The 10,708-nt window shown below is 39.7% G+C and overlaps 1 long non-coding RNA gene across 2 annotated transcripts; it reads left to right on the forward strand.

Annotated features, from left to right (window-relative positions):
- The first annotated feature begins 634 nt into the window (after positions 1-634).
- On the forward strand, positions 635-8,810 carry LOC149838987 (uncharacterized). 2 transcript variants are annotated; one of them, XR_016432007.1, is made up of 4 exons: positions 635-849; positions 937-1,044; positions 1,130-1,248; positions 8,731-8,810. It is a non-coding gene; the product is annotated as an uncharacterized LOC149838987 (long non-coding RNA). The 2 variants fall into 2 exon arrangements; XR_016432006.1 differs by having other exon boundaries at positions 937-1,248.
- Positions 8,811-10,708: the final 1,898 nt, after the last annotated feature.

Below are 10,708 nucleotides of genomic sequence, written 5' to 3' on the forward strand. Positions count from 1 at the left end.
AGCCACCATTGCTCAAAAACAAAGCGCCTGGTGAATGAGAAGTCATCTCCCAAAGAGTGATGAGCTGACCATGGTCAGAGATAGAGGAGGCAAACAAGACACATTTAATGTCAAGGATGAGGTCCAACAAAGAAGGGATGACAAATATCCTGTCCAGAATCCGACAGCACGAGTGTGATCGCCTATTTGATCAAGAGAAGCGTTCGTCGGTAAAAAGAAGAAAATAAAGAAGATGCCGGTGAACAAAGTCTTGAAAGCCTCTAATAGAGAGATTAAATTGAAATCGCCCCTAAGAAGGTGACACTGATCATTAAAAGTAACCACCCTATCAAGGTCATTCCAAAACGCATGCCTCCCGTTAGCGAGGTTGAGTTCATAAACCACGGACATCACTGCTCTCCGATCAATCGACTGAAAGGCAACGGACAAAGAGTAGAGACCCACGTCCGGTTGCTATAAATTTAAAAACTTTTTGTTGAGGAGAAGAATATGACCGGCATGGTTGACCGCTGAGAGAGAGAGAGGTAACACTTGATGGCTGCAGCGGGCGTTATCCACCAGACGGCGCTCTTCACGCGACGCGACCTTGTGTGGCCTTCTCGGTCCAGAGCCGAAGTAGTAGTAGTAGTAGGTAGTAGAGAGGAAGGCGGATGGGGGGAGGCCAACAGCATGGAGGGCCTGCTGCAAACCAGGAATAGGACCGACGGTAACTGAAGCTTCGCCTACTGCGGATCCTCTTTACACGCATCACCAACACGGGCGGTCGAAGTGTTGCCGCCCTCTGTTCCCTCGTCGCGCTCCTCGCGTGCTACTCAGACCCAGCAGCGACGGCTCTTGCTCTTGGGATATGTATGCTCGCTCTCTCCTTCCCGTTATCCTCTTTTCGCTTTCCTCTACTTTCTGACTTGAGGGGCAGAGCTTCATTCATGTGTGCAGCAGGACCGAAAGGATGGCTCAAGCAACAGAAGAAGAAAGCGTCCAAGTACGTGCTGGCACCAATAGACGCTTCCCGACAGAGACTCAGAACTGCTTACGATCTTTTGAGTGATTCCCCTTTTGTCGTCCCTCATCGTTTTGAGGTTCCTCTGGGCTAGGTTGGTCTCATTAGTTGACGTCGCCGTTGGTGCAGGGTCGCCCGACGGCGATGGGGTCGAGGAAGAAACCAGGCTGATGAAGGTTGCGGCGAGAGATTGCGTCCTTCAGGATAGGAATTCGTTCGTGGCATTCCAAGCAAGTACTGGTGTTGAGGTATGATGATGACCTATTTTTTGCTTTCTCCACTGCTGCCCAATCGTGTCTGCCTAATGAATCGCTTCTTCTGTTATGTCGGTCGGATCCTCTCTTTCTCTCATCAGATATTTGAAGTCGGGATTACCATTGTTTCATTCTCTTTTCGTGTCCTCCTTTTATTTGTTTTCTCCACCCCCCTTCTCATCCTCTTCGTGGGCCATTAAGGCTGGTCTCTGCTGACCCTGGCAGGTTTAACCTGCTGGGGTTGGCTGAGCTGGGCGGCTGCTCAATCAACACCCCCCCCCCCCCCCCCCCCCCAAAGGTCAAAAATACCCAAAATTACCCTTGGTCCACCCCCAGAAATAACCAAATGCTACTTGGTCAAATTGGAAGTGGTCAATAATGACCCCATGCAGTTGACTGGACCAGTCAATTCTGGATTGGATGACTATATCTCTCGGGTTCAAAATACCTTCAAAATTTTCTTTAAATGACTAAAATACCCTCAAAACTTGACAGGCTCGCTCCGAACTCAATTTAACTCCATTTTTCATGACACTAAAACCGTTCTCTTTGAATTTTCAATCCGAACACAACCATGAACTCGAAATTCATGAATAAAGCTTCAAAAATTCTATTATCCTAAAATAATAAAAATTTTAAAAACCACCGAAAAAAGGTCGGATATTACATATCTTCTCATGCATGCCCTTATCTAGGCCAAGATACAATTGTGTTGCATATGGAAAGCACCATTGGATTTTGCATGTGGGAAACATCTGAAGGCTGACTTTTGATTTTCTTAAACTTCCTAATGTATTTTATGTTTCTAATACACATTGCGATTTACTTTTTTGTATCTCAGTTGGCTGGCAAAAAAAATTTCGCAGCTGCCCTTTATTTGTTTCCGGCGTTGATGGTCGGAATCAAGAATGGTAAAAAAGGCTTGGTCATTTCTTTAAGGAATAAGTTCATCAGCAAAAGCTTTTGTGTTCAAGTTGTCATCCCCAAGGGGTGTTGGCGTAGTGGGGTGGGGCCTTGGCTGTTAGAGGAGCAGTCAAGGATCGATTCTCATGTGCGCCGCCCCTCTGCGCAATCAAATGCATAGCATAGGCCCCAGAGGCAGGGGTCCTAGCCTCAGAGTTTTATGTTGTCGGCACAACGACCGTAGGTATGGCAGGCTGAGCCAGTACGACCAGGTCTTCGTGCCGGGTGCGGTTTCTTCAAGTTATAAATCCAAAAAAAAAGGGTTGTCATCCATGTATGAGCTACAACTCCGCCTGTGTATAACTGTTTAGTTATACACTGCCGGTCCCAAGCTCGGATAAAGGAGGAGGGTTGCGGTAGGCCTGTGACAGCCAACATAAAAACTTTGTCATACCCTATGAAAATGAACCAATATGAGAATTTCGTTGGGGCGTTCCCTACTGAGCGACGCGTTGTACTCTCTAGGCTCGGAGGCAGTGATAAATGGGCAAGGGTTGCTAGGTCGTCGCCCAGAAGCGACGCATCACACCGGCGCCCGGGTGTGGTGTCAAATAGGCAAGGGTTCCCTCACTTTGTTGGACGAGTGGGGGTAAAGAAGTTAGTCCAAGACCATAAAATTAGGTTAGCCACTTGGAACATAAGGTCTTTAACTGGTAAGTTGGTAGAGTTAGTAGATGTAGGAGAAAGATTGATATTTTATGTCTTCAAGAGACCAAATGGGTAGGTGAGAAAGCAAAAGTGATAGAACCTTGGGGATATAAGATTTGGTATACAGGAATAAATAGGAATAGGAATGGAGTAGGGATTGTTATGAGTCGTCAGTTTATAGATTATGTAGTTGAGGTCCGTAGGAAGGGTGATAGAATTTTACTTATTAAATTAGTATTAGGTACGGATATTATTAATATTATTAGTGTTTATGCACCTCAAGTAGGTTTAGATGATTCCATTAAGCATCAATTTTGGGAAGATTTAGATGGAGTAGTACAAGGGATATCTTATGGAGAAAAGCTTTTCATCGGCGGTGACCTTAATGGACATGTAGGCATTAGTAGGGATGGATTTGAGAGTATCCATGGAGGCTATGGTATAGGAGAAAGAAATGAAAGTGGAGAAAGGATTTTAGATTTTTGTTTGTCCTATGATATGATCTTAGCTAACACTTGGTTTAGGAAGAGGGAGTCTCACCTAGTAACATTTAAAAGTGTGGTTAATACGAGTCAGATAGATTTTTTCCTACTTAGAAAGAGAGATAGGGGTTGTTGCATCGATTGTAAGGTTATACCGGGAGAAAGTGTAGCTACACAACATAGAGTCTTAATTTTAGATCTTAGAATTAGACAATGCCGCAAAAGGGATAGACATAGGATAGATCCTAGAATTAAGTGGTGGGCACTGAAAGGAGCTAAACAAAGAATGTTTGTAGAGCAGGTAGTTAAGGAAGCTGATTGGTGTCTCGAGGAGGATTCAGAATCAATGTGGAATAAGATAGCGGGTGGCATGAGAAAAGTGGCTAAGGAGGTATTGGGTGAGTCTATAGGCGGTACACCACTAGGTAAGGATACATCATGGTGGAACGAGGATGTCAAATTAGCTATTAAGGTTAAAAGAGAGTGTTATAGAAATCTAAGTAAGAGTCGTGATAATGAGAATTTGGAGAAGTATATGTTAGCAAAGAAGGAAGCTAAAAAAGTTGTTCGAAACGCGAGGGCTAAGGTATATAAGGAGGTTTATGACAAGTTGAATACCAAAGAAGGCGAGAAGGATATTTATATGCTTGCAAAGATGAGAGATAGGAAATCGAAGGATTTGGGTATGGTTAGATGTATCAAAGATGAAACGCAAAGGGTTTTAGTCAAAGATGAGGAGATTAAGGAGAGATGGAAAGATTATTTTGATAAGCTATTTAATGATAGTCATGCTCAAGATCTTGAAGACTTCTTCATTCCTTTTCATGAGATAAATCGTGACTTCATGCGCAAGATTCAAAAGAAAGAAATTGCAGAGGCTTTGAAGAAAATGAAATCAAGAAGGGCAGTTGACCCATATGGTATACCTATCGAGGCTTGGAAATGCTTGGGAGAGAAAGGTTTAGAATGGTTGACAAATCTTTTTAACTTGATTTGGCGAACAAATAAGATGCCTAATGAGTGGAGTAAGAGTACTTTGGTGCCTTTATATAAGAATAAGGGTGATATACAAGATTGCACAAACTATCGTGGTATAAAACTCATGAGTCATACTATGAAACTTTGAGAGAGGGTGATTGAGTCTAGGTTGAGGAAGGTGGTCATGATATCGGAGAATCAATTTGGTTTTATGCCTGGAAGATCAACTATGGAAGCTATACATCTTCTTAGACAACTTATTGAAAGATATAGAGAGAGGAACAAAGATTTGCATATGGTTTTTATTGATTTAGAGAAGGCATACGATAGAGTACCTAGGGACGTTCTCTGGTGGACAATGATGAAGAAAGGTGTTTCTCTCAAGTACATTAGTATAATTAAAGATATGTATGAAGGAGTAGTAACCAATGTCCGCACTTGTGGAGGAGTGACAACCAATTTTCCGATAACGGTTGGGTTACATCAAGGATCTGCTTTAAGCTCTTTCCTATTTGCGATAGTGGTGGATGAGCTTACGAGATCAATTCAAGAAAATGTACCGTGGTGTATGTTGTTTGCTGATGATATTGTTTTGATTGATGAGTCTAGAGCTGGGGTTAATGCTAAGTTAGAATTATGGAGACAGACATTGGAAGCTAGAGGTTTTAAGTTGAGTAAGAGTAAGACTGAATATATGGAATGTCGGTTTAGTAAGCAACGAAGTAGTGATGGGAGTGTAGTGAAGCTTGGTGAGCAAGAAATACCGGTGAATGATTATTTCAAATATTTGGGATCCATCATTCATAAGTATGGAGAAATTTATGGAGATGTAAATCATATGATAAAGGTTGGGTGGATGAAATGGAAAAGTGCAACTGAAGTGTTGTGCGATCGTAGAATGCCATTGCGGTTGAAGGAAAAGTTTTATAGGACGACTATTAGACCCGCTTTACTATATGGTACAGAATGTTGGGCTGCCAAGAGACATCATATTCAAAAAATGAGTATAGCTGAGATGTAGATGCTTAGATGGATGTGTGGAAATACAATAAAAGATAAGATTCGGAACGAGGAGATATGTAAGAAGGTAGGTGTTGCACCCATTGAAAATAAGATGCGAGAGAATCGTTTACGGTGGTTTGGACATATTCGGCGAAGGCCTAATGATGCTCTAGTTAGAAGGTTGGAGAAATGTGAAAATATATTAGTTAAAAGAGGTCGGGATAGGCCTAGGAAGACTTGGATGGAGATGATAGGAAAGGATATGAATGCTTTGAACCTCACCGAGGACATGGCATTGGATAGAAATGATTGGAGGAAAAGGATTCATGTGGAAGACCCAAAATGAATTTCTTTTTTGGTTCATATCGCTGACCCCAATTGTTTTGGGATGAAGGCGTAGTTGTTGTTGTTGTTTGTTGTTATCCATGTATGAGCCACAACCTCCCTTTTATGTCTCATAAGATGTCGAGCCTTTTTTTTATATCATGCCTTTATCTCACTCAAATTATTGTGTGAATTTTGTGGATGTTTTCAATAAGTTTATGTGGATTTTTTTAGTATTAAAACCAAGTTTTCTCTCTTTTTGCGTTTCAAGACTTATGTTGAAGCTCAGTTTTTCATGAAAAATTCTTTTATTATGAATTCATAATCTTGTTAAAAGCCTAACTCAAGAGATTATTTCATATAATACTGTTCATTTCATATGTATCTGATTAATCAGATACCCTGGAAAAACATGGGAAATGCGCCTTAATTTCTTAACTAAAAAAACTTAGGAAATTTTCTAGTTTTACATGATGAATTTTTAGTTTTTTCTAGAAATTAGTGCCTTCTGTTTTCGCAAATTAGATATGGTTTTTTTGTTCTAGGATGTAAGGACCATGGACTTTCTCCTTTAGTTTCCGTAATATTATGTTTTTTGTTTATTCCCTCTGCTGTTTATTTAAATTTTTATTTTAAAAGTGCTGCTTTTTCTCTGCTTTGCTTACCATGTTTTATTCTTTGCTGTATTTCTAGAGAATGAAGAAAAACTTTCTTGCATAGTTTCTTAAACAGGAAAGTGGCAAACTCATAAGAAAAACTGTGGAAAATAGTCTTTTGTTTGCTCTCTTGTAAAATGCAATCAGGAAAATAGAAAAGTTCGAACTGTTTGTCTGCTATTTATGGTTTCAAAATTCATTGCAATTGAGACTGACGACAAAATGGCCAAGGTTGCCAGTGTTAGATCTTCAGTAGACATGGTTCATGCAAGAGCATACAGCACTAGTGAGACTCAAGTAATATAGATTCTATGCATTTTGACCTTTTCATTGGAACTCTTTGGCACAGGATTGCTTTGGACATAATCAAACCTTTCTTGTCCCTTTGTAGGAACACTTGGGAAATATTCATTAAGGAAACAATCTATTCTGTTATCTGCTTAATTTTTACATCTATGTACTATCTACTGTGTGGATTATAGTACTTATCTGATAATAGTCTTGGCTACAGCATATCTCTATGATTCCTCGAACAATGTGATGTCTCACACTGTGCAGATCCTTACCCATTCCTCCTCTTACTAATGTTACAGGGTATTCTCGTAAGTTATGGCCAATACCAGGTATATAAGCAATGATTTCAAATTCAGTGGTTAATCGTACTCTGGCAACTTTATGTCAAGGCAGAGTTTGGTTATTTGGGAGTGATAGTGCCCTTACTGTCATTCTACATAACTGTACATGAGATTGTTCACCTCATACGGTGCCTCGTTCAATTCTTTCAAAGGAATTGGATGCTTTTCCTTGTTCAGGAATCTCCTCCCTTCTACTCTGTCCCCAAGATTAACTAGGGCCAATTTAATCACTTTTGCATGTTTCAGTTTAACACTTTCCATCTTATTATTGTTGCGCTTTTGTTAGTTTCAAAATTTGGAATGTGTTTTGTCATCTTCTAGGAATTCTTAGGTTTTCTTCTTGATTTGGTTTAGTGTATCTTACATATTATAAAAGTTTCATATTTGCATTTACTGTATATTAAATTTATAATTACTTGCACAAGGTTTTTATAATTGATATTTGCTGGAAAAGAATCATGTAAAAAAACACGTTGTGGTTACATTGATGAGACCTTTTTGCTAATGCAGATCATTTGTACTTCTTGATGGTATTTTTTATGATGTTGATCTTGCCTCTGATAGGTGACTAATATTTGGGGTTTTTTGAATTATTTTTATCATTCTAAAGAGTTTTTTCTTCATTTATTTTTAAGTGAACCATTTTCTTAGCTAGTAATTTATTTTAATTGATGATGAGATTGAATGTTGATGAAAGGTTTGATATGCTTAGGAACTATGTCACACGGATACTCCGTTTTGACTGCTGTTCTGTATCCCCTTGTATATTAGTTACATTGAAAACTTCATAAAAATGACTGTATCCCCGTATCTTCAGCCGTATCCATGTGACAGCTTAGGAATAATTGATGAAGTGATCATGTTGAAATAGCTAGTTTAAAGATGAAAGAAAATAAGAGATTGAGCATGGATGGTTTCCTCGTTTAGTTGTGTATCTCAATAGGGTGGTGCTTGTATCATTTATATATTTAAAATGATTTTGACTATGATATAAGAAAAATGCTAAAGACTGCAAGTAACCACATTGATACAGTGATACCCATCCATTAGAACAAAGGAGATATGCATGGTTATGCCAAATACCAATGATCAAACGTATGAAGCATATTCTGAAGATGTTGGGAAAGGACAGTGGAGCTGTCTAACGGGAGGATCAAAATTCGTTTTGGCATTATTTCAAGTCAACAGTATAAACTCCTTCCAGCGTGGCTTAAAACGAATGCATATTTAACAACCATGTGTATGGCTGATACGGATGTTATATCAGTATTTCCATTCATTCATTTCTCGTGGGGCTGTGGTTTTATGCCGCACAAATGACTGTGGACAATGATTTCTGAAATGGACAACTGATCATGTTATGATACAAATATGCCCCAAGGTCAGGAAACCTTATGAATATCTGCATTGAGCTGTGGAAATCTCATGCAATTCCAGTTTCATGCAGTCTTGAATATCTCTGTTTCATGGTAGGTATATTTCCCATTGCCATCAGCCTGTGGATCATGGCACCTTTGTCCATTATTGCAAAAATGCTCGAGTTACCACTTAGATCAGTGATGGCCCTGTAGGTCATGACAGATCGTGATTATCATTTAGTGGACAATCCTTCAAGTTATAACTGATTTTGACGTTGCATGAGATTTACCTGTTGCGAATATCGCTGTCTGAGAGAAATTTTGCTAATTTAAGAATAGCTTCACCCTTCTAAACCATATTTAGTTTGTTTTTATATAGTTTGCAACTAAACTTGAATGTCTTGTACCATTTTCATATGTGGGCTAACAGGGAAAAAGTGGAAGTGAGACTCAAGGATGCGATTGGCGCCTTCAACAAATTTGAACAGGGTATAAAGGACTGTTTGGGTGTCTGACTGCTGGTCAGCAGTATGTTTGTTCAGTTTCTTCTGTTTCTAGAATTAAGATGCAACTGTTTGACACATTATATACTAACAGCTTGCATTGATAAGTTTTTTTCAAGGTAATTCTCTTGCATCACAATAACAGAGATGGGTAGATGGCACTGTCATAACTGGGGGGAATTGGGTTTGAATAAGGGCTGCACATGAGCTGAGCCTGGGCTGGTCAAGCTCAGCTTGTTTAAAGAAGCACATGTTTGAGCTTGGCTCGAGCTTGAACAGAGCTAAAACACAGCCTTGTTCAAGCTTGGCTCAGGTCAAGATCGAGCCAGGCTCGGGTTGAGCTGAGCTGCAATTATAAGAAAAATTCACAATGCATCGAGGAGGGCGGGGGCGGGAGAGAGGTATATGAACGTGCCAGCTCCTGCTTAAAGCACCAACTTCTTACCTGTTAAGCCAGTTTAATTTTTTTGTTCAACTAAGCATATCTATATACCACACTTGACCATATTAAACGAGCTAATCTATCTTAATTAGTCTTAGGTCCTTGCTCAAGCTCAGCACATTTACATCTAACAAGCCTAGGCCCTTGCTCGAGCTTGGCTCGTTAACATATTTGTACGAGACCGAGGGGGTCTTAAGTGGGCCAAACTCAAGCTGAGCTCGGGTTAACTCAGCTATTGTGCAGTCTTAGGTTTGAATCCCACGGGGACTATGCCCCAGCTCGGCTATACAGAAAAGAAAAAATTTCAGACTTGATATTTTGCCTCCACTGGTGAACGCCTCTGTTGATTTCTATGCCTGGATACTTTTGTCCCCGATTTTTTAAGGCATTACAAGAAAACCAATAATGTCCTCAAGAAACAATAAAATCAATGAGGTGAAATTTGAATCAATTGTTTGTGATAAATTTTATCCACACTTTGAGTTTATGTTTATTGTTTAAAGTAATTAATGAAACCAATGTTTGTTTCATGCCCTTTCCTGTGAAAGAGTCTCTAAAAGACCGAAACAAATGTCTATTGAAAATATACGGTGGGATCCATATAATAAATGCAAAAAAGCAGCTCTCCTGTCAAAATGGGTTCAAACTTTTCCCTAGAGATGTAAACGGTTGGGATCTAGCATTACCAAGTCCGACTTAATCAGATTCAGATGAAAAAATATAAAACCAAACCTGGATCCGACCACCTTAAAACCTGGTATTTACACTCAATCGGGTCAGCCCCCCTTGGGGAAGCACTTTCCCGCCAAGTGGCACTTTTCAAAGGAAAGAGGCTCCCTCCCATTATGGGTTGCATCTTATATCATTTAAAGCCTATGAAATAGATGGTTCAACCGATGAATCATAGTTGTCCAAGACGAACTCCCTCTCTCTGTCTCTGTCTTTGTCTCTCTTTCATATATATTCATTGTCTACAAGCCTTTATCATCATCCACTACAAGAAATCTGTGGATTAGCGACGGCCGTATTCCGTCGCTAATCCGTCGCCAACCCCTCGATGTAGAGTTTAGCGACGGAGTAGCGACAGGTAACTTTCATCGCAAATTTTTAGTCGCTAATTAGCGATGAAACATATATGTCGCTACTTTCATCGCTAAATTGCGATGAATTAGCGAATGCTATGATTCGTCGCAAGGCCGTCGTTAATCTGCAGAGATTTGGGTTTGCGACATATATGAATTTGTCGCTATTGTAGTGACAAAATTGCGACGAATTATAATCCATCGCAAAAACATCAGCTGATTCAGTTTTACGACGGATAAATATCCGTCCCTAATCCGTCGCTAAATTGGAGGCTGATACTAATTAGCGACGGATAATATCCATCACTAATCCATCGTAAAAAATAAATAAAAAATTTTAAAATTTTTTAAAAAATTTGTTTAAAATATAAATATCAAGAA

This window comes from Nuphar pumila, chromosome 5 (assembly GCF_984573655.1).
Source record: "Nuphar pumila chromosome 5, dmNupPumi1.hap1.1, whole genome shotgun sequence".
Lineage (NCBI taxonomy): Eukaryota > Viridiplantae > Streptophyta > Magnoliopsida > Nymphaeales > Nymphaeaceae > Nuphar > Nuphar pumila.